Source organism: Anoplopoma fimbria, chromosome 8 (genome assembly GCF_027596085.1).
Source record: "Anoplopoma fimbria isolate UVic2021 breed Golden Eagle Sablefish chromosome 8, Afim_UVic_2022, whole genome shotgun sequence".
Taxonomy (NCBI): domain Eukaryota; kingdom Metazoa; phylum Chordata; class Actinopteri; order Perciformes; family Anoplopomatidae; genus Anoplopoma; species Anoplopoma fimbria.
Genome location: NC_072456.1, coordinates 11,063,222 through 11,089,863, shown reverse-complemented (window position 1 = coordinate 11,089,863; position 26,642 = coordinate 11,063,222). Strand labels below are relative to the sequence as shown.

The 26,642-nt window shown below is 40.2% G+C and overlaps 1 protein-coding gene across 1 annotated transcript in view; it reads left to right on the top strand.

Moving 5' to 3' along the window:
* Positions 1-4,490: 4,490 nt before the first annotated feature.
* Positions 4,491-26,642, top strand: part of kank4 (KN motif and ankyrin repeat domains 4) — a 62,507-nt gene continuing 40,355 nt past the window's right edge. Inside the window, exon 1 of the mRNA XM_054603044.1 lies at positions 4,491-4,540. The gene's annotated coding sequence lies outside the window, so the exon portion shown is untranslated. The remainder of the gene's footprint in view (positions 4,541-26,642) is intronic.

Below are 26,642 nucleotides of genomic sequence, written 5' to 3'. Positions count from 1 at the left end.
GCTGTGAAGACCCACGGGCAGCTAAACCGCCGGTAAAACAGACGGACACGACATCGAAACAACCGGCAAAAAAAGTCCAAATAACGGCCAGCCCTGGTAGTAAACGTATTTCAGACGAATACGTGACGCTTGTTAATGTGCATATGCGTTTGTAAAATTATAAAACCCACATATAGTTGCATTTAAGATCTCAGGCTTAGATTATGTCACCTAAATTAATTTAGGCCCCCTGGCTACTTCCAGAAGCCATGTTTGTAGTCTTTTGTCAAGCTGCGTCAAGTTAGACTGAGTTAGATTGAAGAACACCGGCAGTGGTAGATTCTTCCTTCAAAAACAAACAAAAAATAGTTGAAAACTATTTGGTTGAAAACGGAACTCTAATGAAGAGTCAAATTAAGATACGATTTAAAATGAAAACTTTGAAATGGTGTTGTAAATGCAGTTTTGCTTATAACCCAACACTTTTGTAGTTTTACAAAGTCAAATTTTGAATGCAGGACTTTTACTTTAAAGTCTCCTTTTAAATGATTATGTCTACTTAGTTAAAGGAAATTAATAGTCTACTACCTCCACCAGTGGTCAATTTCTTGCTCAGCGAACTCGGGACTAAGACACTTTTCATTACATTTTAAATGTTAAATGGTCAATTATAAATTGTAGCCTTTACCAAGAGTGTTGAGTTGCTTAATGGGATACTGTTTACGTGCCTAATACACAGCATCAACTACAGATAACCCTTTTATATAATACTTATATCATAATCTGACCAAAACAGTTTACAGAGAATGGGGCATGTTTTCTGCCATTCCGATTTACAGACTAGCAGCAGTCATCTGTTAAAAAAAGTTACTGATAAACAATAAAAGTGTTTAAAAGCGTTATCAAATCAACCAATAAAAAAATATGTATCATTAATCTGGATACGGAGCTGTAGACAGTGTAACGGTTCAAACACCTTCCTGTGGATTTTCTTTTGTCTTAAATATATACTTTGTAATTATATATCAACATGGGGTCTGTCTTTACCACTCACACAACATATGTTGTAGTCTGGTTGCTATTGAATTTACAGTAAATTTGCATTTTTAAAAAGTAAACACGTGTTAAACTGAACAATTAACTAGACTTGGTGTGAGGGCCTACTTTGCCACTTGGGATTTTTGACCTGTTGGAGCTTCTAAATATCCATTTGAGTAAAATACTTCTACATCAGGCCTACATGGCGCTGGAAAAAAAAATTCACAAGGAAAGTACAGAGGTCTGGTTTACCACATTGCACGGCATTTCCGCTTTTATTTTGAAGATGGTAAACGCAAGGGTGCTTGTATTTCGCCTGACTTGACAAAGTCATTTTTTTAAGGAACTCAACCCCAAAAAATGTATTTGTGTATATTTTAATAATCGAGACGCTTGTCACAACATTTTCTCTTCAATATACTTTATGAAGACATTTCTTTTACATAAACACACGACACAAAACGTTTAGAAACGATTGTTAGGTGCAATGTCCACCTTCAACAGGCAGGGGGCAGCATTGTGCATGTTGACTGAGGGTGAAGTGCCCAGCATCATTCCCTCCTCCACTGGAGCATCTCTCCATCTGACAGTCAGCAGAGGCTCTTCTTCCACGAATTAAACGGTAAGATACTATTTACGATTTTTCAGCTTACTGCGTGAGTAGATAAAACTAAAAAAAAATCAGCTTGAAAGGCTGAACGCAAGAGTGTTGTATTCAATCTCTGTTTAGTCTCAGCTCCATCAGTTGTAGTGTTTTGTTTTTAGTAGGGCTACAGAGTGGTGTTGCTGGCGTGCGTTTTCATCATACGGGGAGGATCGCAGCAATTGAATGCAGAGCAAAGAATCAGAAATGACAGGTGTGTCGTTTCCTTGCACACAGCCAGTAAAGGCATTTGATGACATACGATGGTATGTAGGCTATGCAGGACGAGCCGCCGCTGCTGCTGCTGCTGCAGAGTGGCTGCTTGGTCAGCAGCAAGGATTGTATCGATGGACATGATGAGCTACGTACTGTGTGCCTCAGCTTCCGTAGTCACTCTGTTTATTTTCTGGCTTGGTGATCAAGTGATGGTGCAGTAAGGACGCTGATACAGTAGTGGATGGGAGCAGTTAGGACTTTTCCTGTGGGGCTGTAGCCTTGTGGTAGTGATGGAGCTGCAAGCAATAACCATCACCATCCTCTGAACATGTTATCTTTGCAATCTCCAGTTCTGGGTTGTCTTTAAACAGTGCATTTCTTCACTCAGTGAGCGTACCAGAAACCCATACCTCTTTATACACATTATTTTGGAATTATCTTAAACCCCACACATAATGTTTAATAAAGAATTGCCTAATGAAATGGACTTCATTATAGATTTAATAACCAGCAGGGGATGTATACAGATTTAACACTGGTGGGGAGGTGTTATGTTCTCTCACATCCCATCTAAAGCATAACCAGGAGATGCAATATAGAGAGGGATTACTGTGTCACATCCTGATAACATCATTTTCTCAAGAGGAGCCCTTTTTTGCATATACTCTGAACAACGCAGATCCTGCCACCCATGTCCTAGTCTATGAGAAATCAGGACAGGGCCTTGTTTTTTAACAGGATTGTCAGACACTGAACAAGGTCACTGGACAGATTTGAGAAATGAAATGGGGGCAGACATGTACCCTCCATAAAATATCCCTATAGGCCCCATTTTGGGAGATTTGTTTCTATTTTCAGATGGCAAAAAAACAAGAAGAAAAACATCCACCTGTTCCGTCTTGAATTGCATGAACTACCCCTACTGTGAATGCAAACATTTCAGAAATACCACCTTCTATCTGCCCACCCAACAAGAATTTAACCTCTAACCTGTAGGAGTAATGAGGACCATTCTCCATGTACTAAGCAATTGAGTTGGCCATTATCAAGGCAGGCTTTGTCCCAGGAGGCACAGAGCTCTCACGGCTAGAGAAGCAGAGGTTGGCGGTGTTGCAGCTCAAAGTCCTGGCCCATGACATGAAACACCCCCCTACAGCCTCCACCCACCTTCTCTCCCGGGGGGGGGGGGGGGGATCCCTGGAGGGAAAATGAAAGCATGTTGAGGGACAGGCAATAGTGCACTCCAAGAATGAGAGGCATGTGCTGAACTCAACAACCATCCCCCCTGAACACACAAGCGTACCTTCTTTTCTGCAAAACTGCAGGGTGATACAAAAACTATTTAACCAGTTAATTACAACAAACAAACTAAGTATAACATGTTACTTAATGAGCTTAAGCGGTGCTGGCAGGTGGATTTTGTTACTTTTGGACAGAACCAAGCTAGCCGGTTCCACCTGCTTCCAGGCTTTGTGCTAAGCTAAGTTAGCTTGCTGTGGGCAGTAGCTTCAATTAAGAGTGGTATCAGTCTTCTCAGCTAACTCTCACAAGAAAGCGAACATGCGTATTTCACAAAATGTTCAACATTTCCTTTCATTTTTTTTATTTCTTAGAGAACAAAACTGAAGGTTTACTTTATCCACAAGGAATTGAAACAGGGACATGCAGTGATTCTTAGCATTGAAGAAGCTGAAATCAGCAAATGCTAGATCATTTTGATTAATAATTAACTTTAAATGAATTATTGATAATTGTAATTGTTCACAAATGTTAAGGCTCTCCTCTAATTCATAAAAAAATGAGGCAATTAATAAATGTGAGCCCTCATCACATGTTATGGCCTCAGTTTGGACATGGAAGTGATTTTTCCCTCTCAGATTGTTTAATTTGAGTTTTTTTTAGAGGCCAAAGGGCTGAAAAAAATACAGTATTTCACAAGATTAATTAACTTTTTCAGCGCCTCAACGTCTGTGAGCGCCAAGATAAACTCATTAAAGGCTGTTTTTGCCATGAAGACTGTTATTGCTTTGCTCTCCCATCTGCTAGTGTACTTATTTTCACTGAAAGTCCCGGCAGACATCTCACACAGGCTCTGTTCAGTCGAGAGAGTTCTTTCTGTGTGTGTGTGTGTGTGTTTTTGCGTGTGTCTGTCAGTAAAAGGGGGTTAATGAAATCCTTTTATTAGTGTATGCATGTGTGCGTAAGCCCACATGCATATGTTCATATATCAGATCAGATTAGGAAGATTTCTCCCTCGCTCCCTCTGCATACTTTAGAGCATCTGAGAGACTCCCATTCGATGCATGCTTGACGAGGTGGGTGTATCCAGCCCAGCCGCTCTGATGTTAGGAAGCAGCAACTCTTCCATCCTACTCAGTCTGCTCTCTACTCTCCCTGTGTCAGCCAGTCTGTCTGCCCTCTAGCGTAGTACTCTTCTTTCACTCACCACTATTCATCACCATCCAGGATACATTTACACAAACCCACGCAGGTAGACAGAATACTGTCCCGGTGGACTGAAGAGTTTGGCTGATAGATACAGATATATATGTACATTACCTTGGAAAGAGCTGGAAAGAGGGGATCTGTGGTGGTGCTGTTAAAGCTAGAGTTTTCCCCCCACTACGTTTTTTGTCCCAAAGGATACCACACACAGCTGCAGAGGTAAGGGAAGGATAGATGTGGTCTACGCTTTCAGCTTTTCCTCTCTCTTTATTTTACTGTTTGGCTCTCATTCTTTCTTTCTTAGCTGTTTCTTGTTTGCCTCCTTTCTTATCCTCTCATATCACGCTATTATATAGTATCTTTCTTCAGCTATTGATTTAACATATTCATTATTTTATTTTCATTCTGTTTTTTCTATCAAGTATTAAGATACTTGCATTTTCCCTTCTCTCTGTCTACTCTTCATTTTAACATAATTTCTAGAACTAAATCTACATTTTCAAACCAGCACACAAATATACATTCCAGCTATGTTGTGGTGACTCCAGCTTTTATCATCTTTCTCTCTATATGCTGATGTTTATTTCTACTTGTATCTGTGTGGTAATCAGATGCTAGAAGCGATGCATGCATGTACATATTGGTACACCTACGTACAAACATAGTGTCATAGGGAATCTCTCTCTCTTTATCTTTATCTGTTTGTCTTTTACGGCTCTCTATCTCTCTGGTAGATCCCTTCTCTGAAACATTTCATTAGCCGGACTAGGTTTAAGTAAAATTCCCTTCTGGCCTGACTAATGTCTTTCAGCCTGATACATGCACATATTCACACAATTACAATAGACACTGTAGAAAGCATGGTAACCAGGCAGTGGATAGAGCTGAGAAGAAATAGCAAGTGATGGTTGTTATTTAGATTGATCATATATGCAACTTTTGCATGGTTGCTTCTTAGCGGTATGCATACGTTCAGTCTGCATCTTTGCTTCGCTTGCCATCCCTCCATTGCTGCCTCTCACTCTCTCTAATGCAAAACCTCCCTGTCTCTCTCCATCTCTGCTCTTTTACGGTCTGTATTCTGAGTTAGTCTTGGTCACTGCTCTGCCTGCCTGCCACAGAGCATTGGCCATGGTTGGCTGGCTAACCGCAGCTACACAACATTAAAAAGGCAAAGCATTCTTGTTACATGGGGCATGTTTACAGGGTGTCACGTTGTGTGTGTGTGGGACTGTGTTTTGTGCTGCTTTCATTGACATTAAGATGGCTTTCACCATCCATGCTCAGGTTAAAGGGCACATTGTTATTCATGCACACATACACACACACACACACACTGTCTTCCAAGATTTGGCTGACCCGCATTAGTGTACAGTTCCTGGCTATATGTGTCTGTGTGTTTATCTTTGTATGCGTGTGTGCGTGTGTGTGTGTGTGTGTGTGTGTGTGTGTATGTGTGTCAGGGTGATTTCCTTGGAGGTGCAGAGAGGTGACTCATACCAGCTTACATGCTGGTGGCTGTTAGATGCATTCACTGTTACGATGCCATAATGTGTGGTTCGCAAATAGGCACTGTCTGATGAAACCATGTATCTGTGAAATGTAAACTTTCAGGAAATGAAAACAAGCAAAACAGTCTCTTTGTTTTAGCTCGCCAACCCTGAATTTTAGGTTGAGTAAGATCTGAGAAGGTTTTGTAACCCCAAATCCCATAGCATTTTTAAACACAGAGGAGCGTGTCATCTTTTAGGAGTTGAAATATTAAAATAAACTAACGATTGCATTGTAGTAAAAAAATGTAATTGATACATTTATTTTGAACTGAAAAGTAGCTCCAGGGACTGCAATGTCTATGAGTCCACGACTTTGGTCCGGACTGAAAACTGGATAGCCATTAAACTGGGTTCAGACATTCATGTCCCCCTCAGAATGCAGTGTAATTACTTTAATGATCTCCTGACCTTTCATCTTGTACCATCATCAGGTCAGATTTTTAATTTGCCCAATACTATTTTGGACATTTGTCTATGAACAAATAAAACATCTGCAAAACTAATGACATCCCCATCAGCCTCAGCTGTACTTTGTTTTTAGAGCAAATTAGCAATTGGTAGCATGCTGACATGCCAAACTAAGCTGGTGCACATTGTAAATGTTATACCTAATGAACATTAGCATATTAGTATTGTCATTGTGAGCATGTTAGCATGGCGATGTTAGCCTTAAGCTCAAAGCATTGTTGATCAAATTGCCAACAGAAGGGAAAACAAAAAGGGTTTTCTGTGGAAAACTAAATGTCATGAATAGTCAAGTAGTCCACTTTGGTCCTGCAGTGGATATCAGACCATTAGGGACCGAGCCTTAGGTAGAACTGTATAGGAAAGGCTTCGCAACTTAATCTGATGGAAAGTGTATTGAAGCACACACACACACACACACACACACACACACACACACACACACACACACACACACACACACACACACACACACACACACACACACACACACACACACACACACACACACACACACACACACACATCTGTAGTCACTCCAATGAGCATCTTAGGATGGCTGCTCTGATTCAGAGCAGCCATCAAGAACATTCTGAACAACAAAACATGCTTTGCCTTTCTCCCATTGTCACCACATGGAATAAACACTGGTTCAGAGTTAGCGTGATAGTCATGACGGTAATTATTCAAATTCGTTATCAGCTGTCAGCTAAGAAACAACACAAACCACGTGGCAGGCGACACGATATCTTTACACAAACACAGTAGTGATGAGTGTGTGTCTGGCGCGTCTAGAGCAGTGTTACAGGTTGTTTTCTCACTGAGCGAGCTGTGCAGCAGCGTGTGTGGTGAGTGTCTGTGTGTCAAGTTGGCCGGGGCCAGTCGATGCCAGCCTGTGCTCTGTCTGGACTGGCTGAGGGCCCGGTGCTCCCATGTGGCTCATATTCTCCAGACTTTCACATCCATTGGCTCCTCCTAAGGCTTCTCTGAACCTGTAAATGCCTCTGTTGGCCAACACAGCGGGAGTGTGTTTGCTAAAAAATGTGTATGCTAAATTGATTGCTGAAAGGGATCAAGGTGTTCATTTTCTTACTGAACCAAATAATCTACTAGACAGACAAAACAAAGCTATAAATAATAAAGCTTGTGAGCTTTCCAAAACAACAAATGTGCTCGAGTTCGAGCCTTGCAGGGCGACACTAGTTTGGATTTTTTATTGTTTTATCTCCAAAGATAAATTAAAAAAAAGATGTTTTTTTCATAGAACAAGTGGCAGAGTCTGGGCTAAGGAGCTTTAGGGCATTTTAGCCGTGCTGTGGGAGGGAAAGGGGCTCCCTAAACTCTCTGTCTGTGTCAGTCAAAGAAGCCAAAAACCCCTCGCTGAGAACACAAAACAGATACATGAGTGCCAGGAGTCAGCAGGCTCGCACACACACACACACACACACACACACACACACACACACACACACACACACACACACACACACACACACACACACACACACACACACACACACACACACACACACACACACACACACACACACACACACACACACACACACACACCAGCTGAGCGAACGCCTAGGGATAGCACTACTAATCTCATTCTCTGTTGACACACGATTCCTCAGCTGTTCCATGCTTTCACAGCTCTGTCTCTCTCCATGTTGGTATCCTAAAGCTAGATGTGTGTTCCCTCCTATCACTGTCAGCAGAAGGTGCGTTCACACCGCGCTGGAGGTGTGTGTATGCTTTGTGCCTGCAGCACATCTGCTCTGCAAACCACAGCTTCCCACAGACTGCATGACTTTATGAAACAGTGGGACTTTGCAGAAGTTCAGTTAAAGTGGCTCTTTGGTCCTCAGGTGGTGTTTAAGGGTTAGGTAAAAGTGTGAGGAGATTCTCTGACTAAGCTATTATTACTTAATACATTTAGAACAATTTAATTTCAACCCAGTGTCAATTTACTTTATCTTATAGCTTTTTCTTTAATATTTCATTTCTATGGACCACATGTCGGACCAAAGCATAACATTATAATGTATGGATTCAGAGAAAGTGTGAAACTTAATTTAACTTTGACTAAATGAAGAGTTTGTAGACATCAGCATTTTGGCCCCTGACAATTCATGAGTTTGTTGTGGCTGATTCAGCGCATTTTTGAACCGTAGCCAGCTAGCATCGAAGTCATTGCCAAGGTGGGCAGATTTCTTTCTTTGCTCTGAAATCACATTTTGTGTTTAAAGGAATGTCAGCTGGCTTAGATCACAGACTATGTATCCTTTTAAAATCTGTTTGGTTTTCTTGGCAAACCTATTTGAGTCATTTAGTTTAGTGTCGTTACATAACACTTAATAATTCAGGGACCCCTTCTTATTTGTCCAAAGTTCTACTGCTGTGTAGGTTAAGATCGATAATATAATTTAAACTAGTTGCCAGACAGAGAGCAGTACAAAAGAAGCTGACATGGCTATTTCCCTTCTTTAGCCCAAGTTCTTGAAAGACCCAAATTGTAGAAAAGAATGCAGCTGATCATCACATACACCATATGTTGTACTTCAAATGTTTATGAGTCATGTCTATGTGACTGCATGATGCCTTTCATCAGGCAAGGGTAGTTGTGTCGGGCTACAGGGCAAAATATATTCCTATTGATCACCATCACCGCTTCACCTATGGGATTACAAAACTTTAGAAGGAATATATAAATAAATAGAACGTATTTTATCACTTGAAAGCAGGTGAGCTGTCAGTGAATAAAACCCCATATTTTTCAGTTTTATTGTTAATTTGCTTCTATAGTGTCCCGTTTTATGTATTGAACATTGATTAGGGAGAAATGCAAAGGCATTTTTTGCTTATCAAACAGCCACAAAAAGTCGCTAATTTCTTCCAGGGATTCTTCAAAACAGCATTTCTTCTGTTTTATTGTAAGTGATGAGGGAGATGATGTAGGAAACAGCCTTCTCTATGTTGTGACAAATATTTATTGTGTGACATCTTTATCAGATTCTTTTTTTGCCTTTTTTGTCAGAACAATGCCAGTGAGAAGTGTTTCCAACTTTTTGTTAAAGTGTTAAAAAAGGGGGCACCTAGACAGTCAATGTACACCTCAAATATTAACAACATGTAAAAGCTTTGTGTGAAATATACTTTTGTAAAACAGTCCAGTCTTTGAAAGACAGTGAGTTATGTGATGAATTGATTTGCATTGTTAATCGTCACATGTTTGTATGAGGAGTTTCCATGGTGGATGTGTGAGTGGGTGAGTTTAGCTAGACACAGGTCACTGAGGTGGGCTGCAGTTCAATGTTGAGGGGAACTATGGAAATCAGAGGAACAATACAGGCTGCAAGGCTTTCATTTTTTTCCCTTTTCTGTCCGTGCACTCATTGGCTTTGGAGGTAGATCATAAGGGACGGGCTGTCAGTGTTGTCGACTTGGCAACTTTCTTGCTAGATTTAGCGACATTTGGAGGTAGTGCTGCTAGCTACTTTCATTGGAAAGAGTTGGCAATGCTGAGCTGGGTTTTGTGGTTGGATAAGTTTTTAGAAACCTAGCTTACCCTTCCTAGTTTTTCAAGATTACCAACCCTAGCTTTTAAGTATGGATGTAAAAGTTTCCTTAAATGCACCCCAAAAAAAACTGCCCCCCTCGAGATGATCACAGTCCTAAGCATTCACAGTAATGTATTATCTACAGTGTCCACTTGCTTTTTATACTTACCTACGTCAGACCCTGTTTGTGATTTGTAGTCAATGAGCTAAAACATGTTAAAATCAGAGCCATATTTTATACAGCCATGTCTTCAGGCAGTATTTAAGACGAGGTCCTCCATTTCAGCTCAGCCAGAAATAAAGCAGCACAACAGGACATTTCTCAAGTAGCAACGGCGAGGAACAATGGCTAGGTCCATCCTTACATTGTTTCCCTACGTTGCATCCCCACCACTGCTCATTAATGGGTTCCTGGCATTGACAGGCAGGAAAAAACAGAGTCTGTCATGAGAGGAGTCCAGAGTGCACAGGGGAAAATGGGACTTCCTAATGGAACCCTCATCACTAAATGCTGTGTTGTTATTGGCTCGCTGCAGGAGGCAGGAACTTCCTGTCTAAGTGTTGTTGGAAGTGACCACTCCCTGCCAAAAGTCAAACTTATTGTGTAGACTTAGTGTGTGTTTCCATATATATGTGTGTTTGTTTGTGGGAGTCAGTTGTGTCTGTTGAACTTGAAATAACCTTTGGCTCTCTGAGTACATATATTTGAATATTTGAGATGCTTGTGTGTGTGTAAATATATCCAATGTGGATACAGTGCGATCTTCATTTGTGGAGGTTGTGGGAGTGTTGATTCCTTTGCATACTACTTGAGTTCCATTCAAACACAACATGGTTAATTACTAAAACATGTTTTTTGCACTGCGGTCTATTCATGCACACTCTTGTGTGATATTTTCCCATACTTTCTAATTGCTCAGTTAGCAAACATTCCTGTAACTTTTTCTACTGCTGGTCAGTATTACAGCATTTCCCACTTTCCCACTGACCTCAGCATCCACCTGCAGGTTCTGATAATACGTTTTCCTAAGAGGTTTATTATCTTCGCTCCCCATATGCTGCACTTAATGTATGCTTACTCAATTATCAACACTGTACATACTCTGCATCCACATTATGAGTCTGTTCCATGTGAGTTCACTGGCTGAAATGCACTCACAGCCTCAGTGGCCGTCTGCATGGCCTCCTACTGCTCTTACTGAAAGCGGGAGTTGCAAGGAGAGATTGTGAGTAAACCACAACTATGTGAAAGTTGTGGTTTGGACTGTGATTGTCACTGTGGCTGCTGGACAATAGTGGGAAGTAAGAAGGATTTAACTGTTATATCAACTATCAAACCGAGCCAGTGGTTTGCAAAATCTTGGTTGGTTTTGAAAATAGATCTTTTGTGGCCCCCCAAATAATAAAGTCCAACTATCTTTTCTGTAGACTATAAAGACTGTATTTCTTAAATTTGGTTTACAGACTGTACAATAATAAAAGAGTTAAGGAGAAATATAAGGTCTGAAATAATTAGTCTATTAATAAATAAGTTGATCAGAAAATTAAAATATTTTAATTATTGATGAAATTTTAGGCAAAACATATCTTCTCAAATATGAAGATTTGGTGCTTCTCTGTGTTTATCACTTTAAACGGATTTTCTTTGGGTTTTGTACAGTTGGAGGACAGTAAATATTTATATATATATCATTTTTTAGTTCAGCTCTAAAATGTATAAAGCTAGAAGGCTCTCGTTTGACCCATTTCTGTTATATTCCTATGTTTTCTTGTGGCAGACAACTGGCCAACAAGTTACCAGTGGTGAGCATCTTAAATGCTGCATGAAAATTGCATGGATGGACGAGTGAGAGGAACAAGTGACATCCTCTATGGGGTTGCTAGAGCCAGAAGTAAAAAATGCCTTACGACATATTTCTCAGCTGTGTGACTTCTAAAATGTTTGACAAATACACATTGAAGACAGAACACGGAACCGTCCCCACAAACCAGACACAACCAATATTAGTCAGTTGCCCAGCTGCAGTGCCAGCATGCTTGTGCTTCTTATCAGCTAGAAGAGAAATGACAGCAGTCAAGTCAGTGTGTGCGTCTTTTTGTTTAGTTTGTGTTTGTTTGATTTCAGATTTTACATTTTAATCCTGTGAACATGTAAATGATTCATAAGCTGCTTCCACGAGCTGCTTCGCACCTTACATTTCTTGTTCTTCCTGCCTGAATATATTTAGGCTCTGATGCAATTAATGTAAAGGTAATTTGTGATAATGTAAGTTGCCAGTGCTGAAGATTTTGTTGTATCACTTTGTCTTGTGTGTGTAGGTTTTAAAGTTTTTTTCATCATTTGCTAGATTTTGTCATCTGTTTTGTTGTTGAAGGTGTTATTGTTAATGGTAAAAATCAGTCATAATGCTGCTGATGTGCTTGTGTGTGGGAATCTCTGTGCACCTGTTTCACTAAGTGACAGGTTTTATGTTTGTCGCCTTCTCCAAACCCCCCAGCCTCATTCTCAGGACATCTCCAACACATGCTTTCTCTATCTGACAACCCTTTTTTTCTTATGAAAGTTTTATGTCTCCCATCTGCTAGCAAAAGAGAAAACTATCTTTATGGCACTTATTCTCTATCCTCCACATTCTCTCTCCCTCTCCCTCTCTCACACACATAACACAAAGCACACCCACACACATACTCTTCTCTGTTGTTTCTTAGGTAGTTATTGCTTTCCCAGAGGTTAAAGCACACACATTTTAGATGATAGAAGTAAAGAAGAGCAGAAGAAAGGCAGAGATGAAACAAAAATGAAAAGGAAGAAAGAAATTGATGGAATGACTGAGGGGAGAGACATGATTTTTTTTGAAAGAGAGAGAGAGAGAGAGTGTGTGCAAAGCTTGTTTGATGTTCTTCCCATCTTTCAAGCTAACTGTGTTGAGATGGCTTGCACTAATGGGTTGCATGAAGCTCAGGAATGTAGATCAACAGATGAATGCCTCACCGCTGCGTACGACTGTGTGTGTGAATGTGAGTGTGAGAGTGAAAGCACTATGCAAGTATTTGGTGTTGGTACATGCACACACCCACACACACACACACACACACACACACACACACACACACACACACACAGCACACACACAGGTTATGAGCTCTCACACACTTGCTTGTAAGCTACCAGGTTATGAGCTCTCAGGGGTGTGTGTGTGTGTGTGTGTGTGTGTGTGTGTGTGTGTTTTTACCTGAGTAAGAACCGTTCTCGTGTGAGTTGCAGAGTGTTTCGCCTCAGAGGAGCTGCTGCCTGACCTGGATTTAATGAGCCCTGAACCTTGTCTGCTCTTCCACCTGTGAGTGTGTGTTTGTGCATTTCAGTTTCTCACAGCTTGTTGTTGGAGCTGCTCAAACACAGGCTCACACCAAGGACCATGCAGAAACGTCTATATCTGCCCATTGTTTTCTGTGTTATGTATACACTCTAATATCCACAGAGTTCCCAGAACATTCTGGAATCCAATGTTGGAGCCAACAAATGTGAATTAGGTAGAGTTTACGTAATACTGTGTATCAACAGAAATGTGCTTAACAAGCAAAGATTAGACCATTAAAATAATTCCAAATAGTGCGTAATTGAAAAAGTGTGTTAAATACAGTTTGTGGCATAAATATCTCTCCGTGGACAAAAAATAATGAATTGTGTGTGCTTTCAGATACAAGGGCACATAAGTTCACAACTGGGTTCTGCTGGCAGCAGGAAATGGGATCCAAAAGTTATTAAAAAGGCAGTTTTTGGAGGGTAACACTTGGTGACAAGCAGTCAGGATCAGGCAAACAAACACAGCAGACTTGGCAGACACAGCTGGCAGGCAACAGGTAAGAGGCAGGCAAGAAACTAGTAGAAACCTGCCTGTGTAGCAACATTAACAAATTTGATGACCTGGCAATAGCTGGAAAAGCTAAATATATACCTGTGTTATCACTCAGGAGCTGCTTCCTTTCCCTTAAGAATGGATACGTCAGAGCGGGTTGACAAGGCTGTCCCCTTTCAAGTGTATTTGAGAAATGTGGCCTCCGATGCATCTCTTTCAGCTCTTATTTCTACTCTGCATCCTTTAGCAGGAGGCGAATCCTGACTACTCTATTACAGAGACTCCAAAAAGAGAGTCAGAGGCATAAGAGGAGGTAGAGAGGGAAAGAGCAGGTGTCACAATGACACAATCAGACTAGATTGCAGCACTTGAACTGGCACACTCACCACGAATGACTCCAATCAGCAAGATTGTATCATCAGGGAGGCCTCTTCTGTCTGTCAATCAGAGCCCAGTGTTTAAAGACGATCTTCATTTTGAAATCCAGGTCCTGAACTGAAATACCAATGTCACAAAATGTTGCTTTTAGATTTGTTTTTTTATTCTTCAATAGTACAACAAATGAATGAAAAGGGAATAGATTTTAAGATCCAATAACTGTGTATGAGTTTATTGAAAAAAATATGCTTTAAAGCTCTACTGAGTAGTTTAACTACTTGTGTGACATAATAACTAATCCACGCTGCATATACAGAAACGCAGTTTTATTACCATCCGTATTTTTTTAAATGTACTTCGAGATGTTGTACTGTTGTTTACATTCATTTTTATGTGATTTTTTGTGATTTTTTTATCCCCAACACTGGGACCACATGGCTACTTTTGGGCTTTTTTCTGTAAATCTCTTCTGCTGGAGCATCACAACAGATTTAGTTGTTGTGTATGTTGGTTTTACAATGTATTTGGTTTCTTAAGTAGTCCAGTTGTTATTAGACAGTGGCAGTATAATTTCAACAATTATGGCTCATGGAGAACAGAAGTTATTATTTTAGTAAACCATAAAATAAACTTTATTTCATCAAATTCTAACAAAGAATTGAGAGTTGCACTTGGAGGCAGATTTGTTGTGTATGTATGTGTATGTGTTTTCATGCAGTATGTGGTCATAGTTTCATTCATTCATTTATTTCCTTGCTACACCTCATAGTGATGTTTGCAAAGCCTGGATGTACAGTTCACAATATGAGATCAGACTAAAATCAATAAAACAAAGAATGTGACAAAACATACTTCTACACGACCGGCCATTAATTCTACGACTATCTTCTTCTGGCCCCTGCAGCTCCAGAAGTTGCTGACACCTTATCTCCCTGTTCTCCCCGGTAACTAAAATCCAGAGAACAGCTCTCCATGTCAGCCAATCAGATAACAGATAGCCCCTAATTTCGAGTCGGTGCGGCATGCCTTTCATCTTGCTGCTAAAAAGCGTTTTGCTAGACAGATAGGATCCTGTGGAGTGTTTACTGTATGCAGCATGTGAGGAATGGACATAATGAGAAAGAGGCTACAGGGGGGTGATCTTGTGCTTGATTTCAAGGATGAAGAAATGAATGAAGGGAGGAGGAAAGGGGTGAGGTATGCTGCGGAATAGATGAGCAGGGAGGTTGGAGACAATTTGAAAGAAAAGCGTTGAGAAGGACTGATGGAGGGAAGGGACGAGAAGAAGGGAGACAAAAAACTTATTTCAGCTCAACTCTCCCATGTCAACTATAGGGAGGCCTGGTAGAGAGGCATTAAAGGAATGGAGGAGAGGGAGAATGTCAGCAGGGCATTCCAGAGGCCATGTTTCCCCCACTATCTGTCTTTCTGCCTGTATGTCTGCGACCCAATCAGACATTTCTATCAGTCAGCAGTCGGTTCCTGAAACACTGAGGCTCTTTTTGCATTCAGTAAATCAGATGCAGAGATGGAGGAAGGGAAAGAGGGAGAGAGAGAGAGAGAGATTGAGGAGAGACAGGGGAAGAAAAAATCAAGAGAGGAAGAAGACGAGGAGGCAGAGGTGATGGGTGAGGGGGGAGCGAGTGAGGGAGCACACTCTTCATCCCTGATATAATTGGCATCTTAAATAAGGTTTTCTGTAGCACCAGTACACTCACTTTATCACTCTATCACTCTCACTCTCATATTTCCTGAGCAACATTAGTGTCTTAATGAAACTCTCGTCTGAGCCCAGGCCGAGCCTCAGAGCAAATTAGATTCCTCATTGCTAAGATTTCTGGTTGTTCCGCATATTAACAACGGACAAAGAAGGCCTTCCCGTTCAAATAAGTCTGCTTGGTCGACTGTCACTGTGAATTATTTTAACCATCAAGTGATGTAAATGTTTCAGATTTTCAGGGAAAGGGTACAGACGTACTTGCAGTTTCATAGTGAAAAAGGATGCGTATAATAGCAGAAAGGAGCAGTCAGTGCAGAACATGCTTTCAATAAATATATATATATATATACGCATCTATATGCACATCTACAATGTAGATGTGTATATATACGCATCTACATTGTAGATTAATATTGAAGACATCCAAACTATGAAGGAACACATATGGAATTATGTCGTAAACAAACAAATGCTCAACAAACCAGAATATGTTTTATATTTTAGATTCTTCAAAATACTTGAATGAGAAGGTGTGTCCAAACATTTGACTGGTACTGTATGTATATCAATATGTGAATGCGGTTTGGTTGCGGTCTTGGAAGAATGTGCCATAGGTGAACAGAAATGCAGAATTCAAAGTATGATGCACAACATATTTGTACTAAATAGAAAAACTGAAAGCATTTTTGAAGTTACATTACAGCAGTTCAAGATTTTAAAGTTATTGCTTTTGGGCGTTTTATTTGTACCCTTTACATTTGGTTTGTTTCATTTTTTTTTTTTTCTCTCTACAGTGACACATTCTTGTTGTGTTGGCTCTGAACTCCAGCACATTTGAAATTAAACATGTGTTCACATTAATATTTGGGTGAATCATGTTGGACTGAAAAAAAATGAAGCTACTGCGTTTAAAAAAAAGCTTGGGCTAAAATAAATAAGTCAACATCCAAATACTACGGACTACCCTGTATATTGCACCTGTCAGGTGTAATATACATTTGAAAATGAGGCCCGGGTACGTCACACTTTGCTCCTGCTGTGTGGTCATGCCTTCTCCCAGTAGATAAAGCCAACACATGCAATTGGCAGCCTGCATCGCAGCACAAAAACAAACCAATAGTGACCCACTGACGCATTGTTTTTCTGTGTCATGATGCCACATGCCGTGCATTGTCTGCAACTCACTAAGCCGCTTCAGAGCTCTCTATGCGATGTTGCAATTTGGCCCCAACCCAAAGCCCCAAATTTGTACTAAACCATTTCAGTTAGAGCATCTGTGCCAACTGTAGAAAATGTGGAGAGAAATAACTAGCCTGCATAACAAACCAAGCTTTTATCAGCAGGATCAAGCAGATGGGTCGTGTTTAGTTTGTCTTTTTGGTCTAGTCCTGTCATCTCTTTATCTGAGCGTCTTGCTTTATTGCACACTTGTCTGGCACATGGTCATAGGTGGCCATCTGTTTGTTTACTGCAAAGAGATGTATGCTATCTGGACAGCCTGTGCCTCTCTTTGATGGGTTGTTAGGTTGCATCTTCTTTATAAGGTGACAGTGTATGTACAGTATGTGTGTTTAATATATCTTTTTTATTGATGCTGAAAACAGGATTTTCTCTCTCGTCCTCCCACTGAGCTTTAACACCACGGGCGCACACACACACACACACACACACACACACACACACACACACACACACACACACACACACACACACACACACACACACACACACACACACACACACACACACACACACACACACACACACACACACACACACACACAAATGGATGAAGCGAGGTCTGCAGAATAAATCTCTTCCAGGCTCCTAGGTTATTTTTATCCTGAATGCTCGTAAGCTATGTGTCTTCCTCTTTACGTACCTCGGCCCCTTAGTGACTTCTCTTTCCCTTTCAAATCTCTCTCTTCTCTCTCTCTCTCTCTCTCTCTCTCTCTCTCTCTCCACCCCCTCCCTTTTTCTATCCAGCCATTCATCTGGGCTGTGGGTGAGTGAGGCTGAGAGCAGAGATGAGAGAGTGGGTTTTTTTCACCATGGACACACATGTACACATAGTCGCACACAGCTCTCCTGATGTAGTTTGTGTTTGTACAGTATTGAACTGAATACACATGTAACTGTGTGTTTTTCTTGCATTCTGACATTCATATGTTACACTTCTTGATGAAATTCTGATGAAAAGGAAAGATGAATGTGCTTTGGATTTGCCTAAATTGTGAGATTTTCTAAATGTAAAAGTTGTATCATTCTTAAATGTTTGTGTGTTAGTGTGTGTGTGTGTGTGTGTACACACCTTATAATTAACCAGGATAAGTGAGTTTCCGAGAAACAGTGGCAATGCATTTCTGATTTAACAAAGTCAGAGAGATGGTGAGAGAGTCTGTGAATGTGAGAAAACACATTAAGCAGATGTACACTCTCTATCTCCCTCTCTCTCTCACACACACACACACACACACACACACACACACACACACACACACACACACACACACACACACACACACACACACACACACACACACACACACACACACACACACACACACACACACACACACACACACACACACACTTGCTTTAGTAATGATTTAAATGATTAATTGATTAGTGTCATCCATTATTGTTTTTGTTAATCAACTAATCAACTTGTTTTCTGCCAATTTAGGAATGTGAAAAGGACAAAGCTAATCACTATGGCAGTCACCAATAACGGCCAAAAATGCTAATCTTCTTGTTACCTTTAACACTGAAATGCATTGCCACAATTAATTTGCCTCATCAATGAGAAAATCCTCTCTGCAGGATCTTAAAATTGAATTGATTGACGCTGTAGTGCTGGACGCTGTAGTGCTGAGTGGGCTGTGACGTCTCGACGCTGGAGCCTGGTTGACTCTTGACATACAGCTTTGTGTGGTATTTAACATGGTGGGTGAATGGGAAGAGCGTAAACTGACAGGCAGAAAGAGCCCTCCCTTTGATAGGATTAGCACAGTGGCAGACAGAGACTAGTGCTTTAGATTGATTAAAGTGTAATCCTAGTGGATAATCATGCCTCCTGATGTGACATGTGTGGCCAGCAGCCCCCCATCTATAGCTTACACATAAACACAAACAGAGTCCACATTCACATGCTCTGTGCTTTCTCCATCTTCTTTCCCATTTCTTATTATGTCTTTCCTTGACTGTAGCCTCTTGTAAAAGGTCAAGAGTAATGGAGAAGAGATGGCAAGGATAGGAAATTAGCACTTTATCATATCTACTATGTCTCTTTGAAGATTTATTCGGAAGGTTTAAGGGATTGTGTCAAGCTTTTCTCGGAGAGTGGAAAAATAAGTATGTGAATCTAGGACTAAAATAGAGAGACGCTATGTCCAAAATCACATACTGGATAAGCAAAAGTCTCTAGTGGGTAACATTTTTTAAATCTAGAGAGTCATGAATCTTCATTATATTTGTACCATCACTGGCAGGTGCATAACTGTGATTTACACATTCACTAAAGGCAAAGCACTGAGGGGTTTTGACAAAAAGTAGTGTACATGCTAAGACCAAAATTTTCAGTGTTTTTAGTGCACAAAATGTATTATTACATTTTCGACACTGACAGAAAGTTAATGTAGTGCACTTAAAGAAAATGGTGATTTAGAGACACTGTCCTACAGTGGTTTTTTTTGTTACAATTAAATATCCTGTTTTGACAGTCTACAATTTTAAAAACGGCTTTTATTGTTTAAAACCCTTTTCAACATGAAGTCTGGTGGACATTTGCAGCAGGTCTGGCTGCAATCTACAAATGATTGGTTGTTGCTCTAAGTTTGGCTTAAAACCATTGTTCCCTTTTCCCCCTTGATTTTAAACAACTTGATGTAGTGGGAAAAAAAATGTATTGTACTATGATGTTGACAGAAGGTTTAGAGTTATCTGACTGGTTTTAGCCTGGCGCCAGACCTCTGAGCAGCTACCTACATCTGGGATTCAAATAGTGAAACAAAATGTCAATTCATTCAAATTAGGCTGTTAAGTAGCACTGTCTCTGTTAGAAACACAAGTCAGTAAATAATTGTAATGAATGCTGGGGATGCGGTGATAGTGCTAGTACTGGATTAAGTTTAGTTGGTTGAGAGAAAGTTTAGCGACATCAACTTTTGTAATAAACAAATTAGTTCATTCATTTATCAGCAAAAATGTTTAACAGTTGATGGTGTTGCATAAAACATCAACCGCAACAACAGGATTTCCTGCTCTTGCTCTCTATATCATTGTAAACGTATGGTTTTGGATGGCCTGACAACATTTAGAATTTAGACTTTTGGAAAATGTAGTAATCATCTTTCAGTATTTTCTTAAATATTATAGATTTAATGATAAAAACATGAAATCAACAAACAAACTGCAGATAAATTAATAATGAAAAATAATCCCTGAATGCCAATAAATGATCATTTATAGTATTGAGCAGTCTCACAGTATTGTATGCCTCTATTAGCAGTAAAGCGGTATTTTTTTAGCAACATGGACACAGAATCGTTTCCAGTTTTCCATGCTTCGTTCCAAGATTTGTGGCTCATGGGAACACTGTGCATGAGGGCCACTGAGAGTATAGAACGGAGGTCAACTATCAGCAGTTACTCAGGCATTATCATGAGTGGGGGAAAAAAGCTGTGAGCTCTGTAGAGTGTCTGTGTGAGCCTGTAGTATGGGAACTTGCCTGCAGCCTAAAAGAGGGAGAAGGCCATTTATTTTAGATTTGGATACCACATCCATGTTCTGGATAAATTCAGCTGCGATGTGTTCGTCATGTTCTGAGGGAGGTTAAAGTGTGGTTTTGCTGGATTTTGTGGTGACTGTGTGGTTTAGCTTTAACTATGGGCAAAAAGTTAGGTATTTTATTAAGACTTTCTGAACTGTTTATTCTGGCATTTATACTGTGGGTTGTATAAGAGGCAACAGAAGAAATTGTAACAAAGTGGATAGTGAGAGAATAACAAAGAACAAAGAGCTGTAATACATACTGGCAATTAGGAGAGGAAAAGCAAGGCGGAAATATATAATACAAAAGCCAGGCTATTTATTTCAGCTTCACACAACAATCACACAAACATACTAGGTAATTATTGAGAGTTAGTCATCCTTATATCTCTCCTTGTTCATTTTCATCTCAACTGAACAAGCTGCGCATTTCTCTTCCCTCTTTCTTTTTGCTTTTTTTCTTAATATTATAGCAACTCAAGTGGTGACATCTTATCCTGGCAGACAAAGCAGAGGACAGGATAGGAAATCAATACTGAGAGAATGATATAGATCCAAGATCTGAGATGATGCATGCTGTTATGTGTCGAGATGAAGAGACAGAGATGTGGCTGACCCTGATTCTGCTGCTATTCTCTGTTCATCAAAGAGAAGGATTTGGCCCCCTTGAAGCATATTCTGCATGGAAACATATAAAGGCTTTTCAGCTTGTCTGCTGGTAGGTATGTAAGTAGGCCTGTGAGGCTGTAGCTGTCCATTGCCATATCTTTTAGTTGATTTATTTTACTTTTTGCATCATGTGCTAAAAGTGTCCTCCCATGAATTTGTTTTTACTCTTTTTTTCTATAACTGCTTTTCAGGTTTGAATCATTCGCTAAATCTCTCTTTGACCCTCTTTCGGACAGACTAGCCTCACACATAGAGTTCCTTCTTAAACCATCTGCACTGTGTATCTCTGGCCATCTGCTTTGTCAACCTCTCGACAGTGGTCAAAATGTTTCTCAGTGCTGTCGATGGAGAGGCCAGCAGATTAAGCTTTTTGACGTTTTTTTCCCCTCAGATCACTCACAGTGAGTGTGTGGTTATTGGAGACTATTAAGTAACAGATGGTTTTCTCACATCAGCATCATGATAAGAAGGGGATAGTTGGATTTGAAGGGTATTCCCTAGAGGTGGTTATCTAATAAACATACAGCGCTTTTTGTTTTTATTATTGGTATGATTATCCTTGCATCCTGTGCTACAAATTACAAATTGGACACTGCTGACTTATAATGTCTTATAATGTGGAAATAATATTAGTCCTTTGATAGACTGGTGACTTGTCCAGAGTGTCCTATACTCGCACGATAAGAGCCCCTCAAGGCATTAAACAGCATTAGGGTGTATAGATGAGTGGATGGATAAATAGATCAAAGAGTGTGTCACATTGCAATGACTTGCTATAGAGTGTGAATGCTAATTCATTTTCTTTTTGAGAGTTAGATGAGAAGATCAGTAATCCCTCTTATAGCCAGCAACAGTTGGGTGCAGTGATTTCCTGGAGTCGTCACAGTGAGGTTGCATGATTTAATGAGTATACTCAAACCTGTGCTCGCTAACAATATCCGGCAGCAGGTACTGTTGTGGAGTCACGGATGTTGTAGAAGTGCTGGGCAGATAGATAAACTGTTGTAATACCTCAACTGTGTACCGATTAGACAAATGAGAGACAATATCTTAAACAGGCCCTATTATGCTATTTTCCGGGTGCATATTTTTATCTCAAGTTACAGTTAAAACATGTTTACATGCGTTAATGCTCATAATCAGCCTTGTTTTTCTCATCCTGGCTGTCCTGCAGCAACTCTTCTCACCCTCTCTCTGAAATGCTCTGTTATAGTGCTTGCTCCTCCCTCCAGAAAGCAGAGTCTGCCGTGATTGGTCAGCTAGCCCGCTCTGTTGTGATTGGTCCACGTTTCACATTTCAAAAAACTCTTCCTCTGGAGCTTCAGCTCCGTCTCTCTCTTTAGTTGTTTAAGGGCGGGCCAAACTACCCAGAAGGAGTTTTACGTCACTTCTGTAACATTATGACCTCATAAAGTTACTGAAGTAAAGGAGATAATTCAATCATGCCGTTTCAGGCAGCTCAGGAGCAGTGTGTCTGAGGGGAGGGTAGATCCTTTTAGGCGTGGACTTCAGGTTTTACACTCTACGGACCTTTTACATGTACACAAATATATATAACACACTAAAGAAGAGGGAAAAAGTGGAAAAGCATACATAATAGGGCCACTTTAACTAAGGTTGAAGAGGTGATGTGGGCGGATTTTTAAACGTTGAACAGAGCCAGGCTTCCCCTTTCCCCCTGCTTTCAGTCTTGCTAAACTAAGCTAATCTCCGTTCTGAAATCAATGTACAGACATGAGAGAGGCCAAAACACACTTGAACAAAAAGCAAACAGGATTAATTTCCTAAAAGGACTTTTTAAAACTGTCAGGTAATTGTAAAAGTAAAAATGATGGTTCTTTGCTTGTCACATTATTTTTACTATACACTATACACTCATTATTTCATATCATTTTGAATTAAATACCTACGGGTTTTCATGATTTCACAAGATACTTGGAAGACATCGCTCTGGGCCATAGGCAGCTGTGATGGGCACTTATCATTGTCTGACATTTTATAAGCTGAACCATTAATCAATTAATTCCTTGCTGTGCAGCTTGATTAAAATCTGGTTAATGTAGTCCCTTTGGAGCTGGTATTAACTATAATCTATTTTTACCAATAATGGAAAGGGGGTTATTTAAAGTCTTCATCCTTTTTTCTTTCTTTAAATGTTTTTTTATCCCTCATGTTTTTAGATTTGGTCTCCGTAGACTTTCGTGTCCGCCTCAATTATTCTCTTCATCTTGACAAGTGTGAGTGTCCAGAAAACTCAGCACCATGTCCACCTCTCTCCGCTGTAGGAAGCCTGCCTATTTTTACTAGCTTGCAAAGCTGTAATTTCAAAGTGGCTTTTATAATTCAGGCACCTTTGCAACCTATCCATGTATTTCCTAAGTCAGTTGTCCATTGCTAAAGGAATACCTGAGCGGAACAGCATGAAGTTATCATAGTGTTGTGGCCACAGTGGTGAGAGAGAGGAGGAGCAGGTAAAAGAGAGCCGAGGTATAAAGTAGGGACGGGTTAGGAAAGCATGCACTCAGCTCAGGACATAAAATAAGAGAGGGCGGAAACAAACATGGCTTTACTCCATCTACTGAAGAGAGAGATAGAGTTATGGTGCTTTGAGGGGCAGGGGAATCCCACTGTGGTGACCAGCTCCCAGAATTCCTTGCTCCCCCAGTTTCCTGTTTGTGGTTCCCCTTCCCTGTACCATATGATCATGACCTTAAGAAAATAAAATATCCTTTCCATCGGACTGTCATAGTTGCTTCTCTGTGTCGTCTCACAAACGCACAGACTTTTATGTGATATGTGATATCACGGGAATCCAGTGGCCATGCAAGATAACTCCGTGGCACCCAGGTGTATACGTCTGAAATGGTGTGAATGTTTAACTGTCCAGTGTCGAAACATATTTTCAGTTACTGCTGCACTATTGGACACTCCAGTCACATTAAATCCATGCTAGGATAACTGAAATCAACATCACATGGTAATAAAGGGATTTATGCTCATTTAAATAATATTGTATAATCTTTGATAATACAAATAATGACAGAGCAAATGACATTCAAATTAGGGAGGAACGTGTATGAGCGAATGCTTCAAGCCAGCACAGAGGGTTGTCTAAACACAGCCAAGTTTTTACAGACCTTCGCTCTTCGTTCTTTTCCCATTTGAGTGCCTGCTGCTACTGCCTCTTTTTGGAAAGCATAACGACTTCATCAGTTTATTCCTTGGCTGCTCCAACTCTGTAATTTAAATTGTAAAAATGGCCGTTATCTTGCGCGTGTAAAAGCCATGTTTTTAAGTTCAGGCTATCACAGCTAAAGCAGATACATTGTGTATGTTACCCTCTCTATGTTGGCTTTGGCAAGCACATCAGGGATCAATGAAATGTGTTATTTGTATTAGCTCTGTATTTACTTTATTGCAAGAATATCAAATTATGAAATATTCCTCCTCACATCGGCCTCTACTCAGCCAGCCAGCCTTGTGTTTGAGAGTCCTTTTTGCCGCCCAAACAGAGTCTGTTTTTAAATAAGCTCCCTTCAGGCCAAACCATACTGTGTTCTCTCCAGTTATATTTTTTTGTGGTCATTTTGTGACCCAGTGCCCGTGTCCATGTCTGACTGTGGCTTTTCTTCAGTAGAGTCTTACAAAATGCATTTTAGTGGTCTCTTTATATGCTAAGTTGGAAGTTCCTCTCTATAAATACCAAGTCCATAAATACGTATTTCCCTCAAAAAGTGAGGAACATTCTCACTTGATTCACAGATATCCCAGTTGATAAAACTCCAATCCATTTGCCATTCATTTTTCCAGGCTTTTTGCTATCAATTGCTAAACAATGGAAATACTACTAAGTATAAAACAAGTACCTCAAAACACAGTAAAGTACTTTAAAGTTAACGAATTGAGACCATTGCTTATAATGTTGCATTAGCTACATCGTATCAACAAAAATGTCTGAATGTAATACTGCCAGTTAAACTGAATTTAGTCAGTAGTTGTTGCTTGGTGACAACTGACACCAACTGCTGGTGAACATCAGTTTGATATATACATTTGCAAAATCATGATAAATGTACATATATACTGGTATTTAAAAATGTTCCTGATTTATATTGTTATAATGATTAACCATGCCCAGCATAAGTGTTGATCGGATTCTGACTAGTTTTTCTGAGGCGTCACTTTGAATTTAACACTGGCATGACGGATGATGAAAATCCTTCGTGTTGCTTTGTGTAAAGCAACAGAGTATCCTCATGGGTATCTTCAAGGTGCCTGTGTATGTTGCAACCCAGGGATTAGTCACATGACCACTGCAGTCTCTAATTAGGCAACTGCAGGACTCCCATCATCAGAGGAAATGATGTATATCATCTGCCCTCTGAGAATATACATTAATGTATCCATCCTTGATTATGTCTGTGTGTGTGTGTATGTGTATGTGTGTGTGTGTGTGTGTGTGTGTGTGTGTGTGTGTGTGTGTGTGTGTGTGTGTGTGTGTGTGTGTGTTAATCGAGTAAGAAAGAGAAAGGGAGAACGAAAGTGACCTTGGTAACCCTTTCTTTCCCTCCGTCTTATTTCTCCTTGAAGTAGAGAGTAGGAGGCGGTGAGGAGAGGAGTGGGAGACGGATTTCATTTGATATCTCTCCGCTGCTCAGGGAATAGAGCCCCCCTCCTCTCTCAGTCTGGCTATCTGAGTGTCTTTCTCTTCGGTTTACAGCTGAATAAAAGCTGCCCTTGGAATTAATGACTTGGATCTTGGTCTCCATTAACATGGACGATACACATGATCTGCTCAGGGATCATGGATGGATTTTATAGGACTGTCTGACCTCTAAGAAACCTTAAATTAGAATCAAGATGAGATTAGTGCTGTAAATTATGATTAATGAAAAATACAAACCCTAATGCTTTGTCTAGCCTGTTATGAGCTGCTTTCCAATCGTGTAGTCTCCTTGTTAACACAAAATAATGAGTAGAAATGTTTCAACATCTTCCAAACTTCTTGATACTAATACCATTAAGTTTAACTGAACTTCTACCAGTGGCTTCATTTACTGATGTTAAAAAAGCACTGATCAATACTTCCTTTCTGGTCTTGTAGCTGTGACCGGAAGATAAATTGGCTAGAAGCTAAGCCATCTTGAACACAAAATAAATTGGGCCTCTCAGTGCTACACTGTAACCATGTAGTTATAATGCTGTGTGAGCATGTGAGTATGATTCACAAATACCCAAACAATTATTATGCGATTAGATGAGTGCTCTGCGCTGTTTAGGTGCCAGGCTGTTGATGTACAAAAAGAAAGACACTCTGCACCTGGCAGTGAGCTTTATCAGGACACA